Genomic DNA, 3,263 nt, shown 5'->3' with positions numbered 1-3,263 from the left:
AAAAAAAAAAAAAAAAAGAAGATTCTTGCACACCAATGTTCACTGCAGTACTATTCAAAATACTCCAAAGGTAAAAACAGTCCAACTGTCCACCAACAGATGAGTAGATAAATAAAATGTGGTCTATCCACTCAATGGAGTATTGTTGCTGTTGTTAAGTACCGTAGATTCGGTTCCGACTCATAGTGACCCTGCACAGAGTTTCCGAGGCTGTCAATCTTTACCGGAGTAGAATGCCTCATCTTTCTCCCACAATGGAGTGTTACGCAGCCACAAAGAAAAACGAAGTCTTGCCACATGCTGTGATATGGGTGGGCTTGAAAACATGCTGAGCAAAATAAGTCAGACATAAAAGAACAAATATTTTATGATCCCAGTTATTTGAAATATCTAGAAAAGGCAAATGCATAGAGAAAAACGTTTATTAGTGGTTACCAAGGGCTGTGGAGGGGAAGGTCAATAGGGATTTATTGCTTAAGGAGTGCTGAGTTTCTGTTTAGAGGGATGAAAAACATTTGGAAACAGTGCTGATGGTTATGCAACATGGAGAATGCAGGACAACCATCTGAAATGTACAATTAAGAATAATTAAAATTAAAAAACCGGATTGTTACATGATTTAACCACAATTAAACTAAAGGTATACATGAGCAAATCAAATACAGCAATTCATAAAAAGAAAACATTACATGAGCAAGTGGATTTCTGAAAGTTGTTTTCTTTGACATGTTAAAAATATATCAATTTGCCAAATTCATACAATAAAGGGGGAAAAAATCACATAATCATATCTGTAGTTTCAAGACAGTGATAAAATTCCATACTCACTCATGAGTTCAGAATAGAAGCTAATAAAAAGGGAGTCTACAAAAAGTCTATGGATACCTTAAGGTTTAAGAGTTGTACACTAAAATCTTTCCCGGAACATGGAGAACAAGTTAATGATGTTTCTCTTACCTAGCCACTACAATAACGCATGGAGACAAAATTAAACACGTATAATTTGGAAAAGAAAAAATAAAACTGTTTAGATTCAGAGATTACATAATCACATGCTGAAGAATGGTAGAAAAATCAACTAAAAAGGTATTAAAGCTAAAAAGTGAATTTTGTAAATTTATGTAATGGAAAATTAACATTCAAAAATCATGTAAACATTAATATAGTAGCAATGAACAACAGGAAAATAAGATTCTAAATGAATGCCATTTACAGCACATTTGCAAATCTTTAATACCTCTTGTTTATTAAAAATTTCTATGCTACATAAATCTGGAGGCTGTGTTTTACATAAAACTGGAACTGAAAGAGAAAACCATTTTATTCCTACAGTTAAAAGCTACAATTGTGCAATTATTGCGAAACAAATGTGAATTTTATAAAGCTTGTAGGGAAAGAGAAATTTATGATATGGCACTTTAGGATAAGCACTGGACTACTGACCACAAGGTTGGCAGTTTAAAACCACCAGCGGCTCCAGAGAAAACCTATACAGGGTCTCTGTGAGTTGGAACCAACTCCACACCACTTAACAACAGTAACAAATAGGGTGCTATGAGTTGGGATCTATTCTAAGTCAGTTGTTTTTTGGTATATGGCTGAAAGATGAGGCTTTTTGCTCCTGTGAAGAACATTTAAAGCCTCAGAAACCCTATACCGGATTGCAATGATTGAAGATGAAAAGGAAAACAAAAATTATTTATTTCCAAGGAGTGACTGGTGGGCTTGAATCACCAACCTTATAGTTAGCAGTCCAGTGCTTATCCTTCACTACCATACCAGGACCCCAACAACGTATTGTAGTTGTTGTTAAGTGCTGTCAAGTCGATTCCAACCCATAGTGACCCTGTATAGGGTTTCCAAGGTTTGCAAACTGGTGAGCTTGAACCACCAGGCTTGCAGTTCAAACGACTTTGCAGTCTGAGGCATTAGCACACAGCACCACACCAGGACTCCACCCAAAAACCTATAGGACAGAGTAAAACCTCCCTAGGGTTTCCATAAATCTTTACAAAAGCACACTGTCACATCTTTTGCCCATGAGGCGGCTGGTTTGAAAGGCTGACCTTTCAATCAGCAGTCCAATACGTAACTCTCTGCACTACCAGGACTCCTTTTGCATGTAGTACAGTTAGTGTATATTGTCATGTTCATTGATTCAGTTAATAATTGAACCCCCATTTTGCTCCAGGCACTGTTCTAGGCCTATGGATGGATACATAAGTGAATTAAACAGCTGGTCTTGGGTGGGCTTCCATTCAGAGATCAAATGGTAGACTCTCTTCCTTCTTCCCACACATTATAACATATGCAAATCATTGTGTGTTTCCTTCCCTTTCCCACACTTTTCATGCAAAACTTTTTCAAGAAGTAATGAATGCTGAGCTGAGACTGTATTTTCAGAAATACTTGAAGACTGAGTTATAATATCCTGATATCCTGAAAAACGCTGCACATGAAGTAGATGCGATGAAAAATTGACAACAGAAAAACATACTCATTTAGGAATGCAAGAAAGCATTCACTAGACAGAGTAGCCGGACTTGTTACAAAGGTAAAAGACTCATATTGTTGTTGTGTACTGTCCCACGGAGACTCCATGTGTCTGAGAACTGACCCATAGGGTTTCCTGGGCTGTCATCCTTACAGGACTAGATCACCAGGTCTGTTTCCTGTGGAGCTACTGGAGGGTTCCAACCGATAACTTACTGGTTAGCAGTCAAGCACTTAACCACTGCACCACCAGGGCTCCTTTTCCCCATCTAACCAACTCTTTTACAATGTGGGATATCGGGAGGGAACAGAGAATTAAAGCAGTCTGCTGCTACCCAAAAGGTTGGGAGTTCGAGAACACCGAGAAGCACCTCAGAAGAAAGGCCTGGCAATCTCTTGAAAAGCCAACCACTGAAAACCCTATGGCACCTAGTTTACTCAGACACACAACATGAGTCAGATTCACTCCAGCAGCAATGGGGGCTTTTTTTAAAATGTATTTCTTTCCATTTTTTTTTTTTTTTCCAGTTTGGAAATATGTACTAGTGCCAATGTTGTGCTAGTCTTTGCTTCAAGTGCTGAGACAGAGCAGTGAACAAGGGGCACCTGGTGCCTGCCCTCAAGACGATCACATTCCACTGGGGGAAGATGTACAGACTTTTTAAACAGTATAAGCATCTCAAGCAGTATTATATGCTGGGAGGACAATCTGCCAGGGAGTTAGGACCCATCGAGAGAGGTGGGCTCTGAAACCAAATGAAAAGAGAGAG

The sequence above is a fragment of the Chrysochloris asiatica genome, unplaced genomic scaffold (genome assembly GCF_000296735.1).
Source record: "Chrysochloris asiatica unplaced genomic scaffold, ChrAsi1.0 scaffold00034, whole genome shotgun sequence".
Taxonomy (NCBI): domain Eukaryota; kingdom Metazoa; phylum Chordata; class Mammalia; order Afrosoricida; family Chrysochloridae; genus Chrysochloris; species Chrysochloris asiatica.
The sequence above is the reverse complement of the archived record's forward strand: the minus strand, read 5'-3'. Positions refer to the sequence as shown.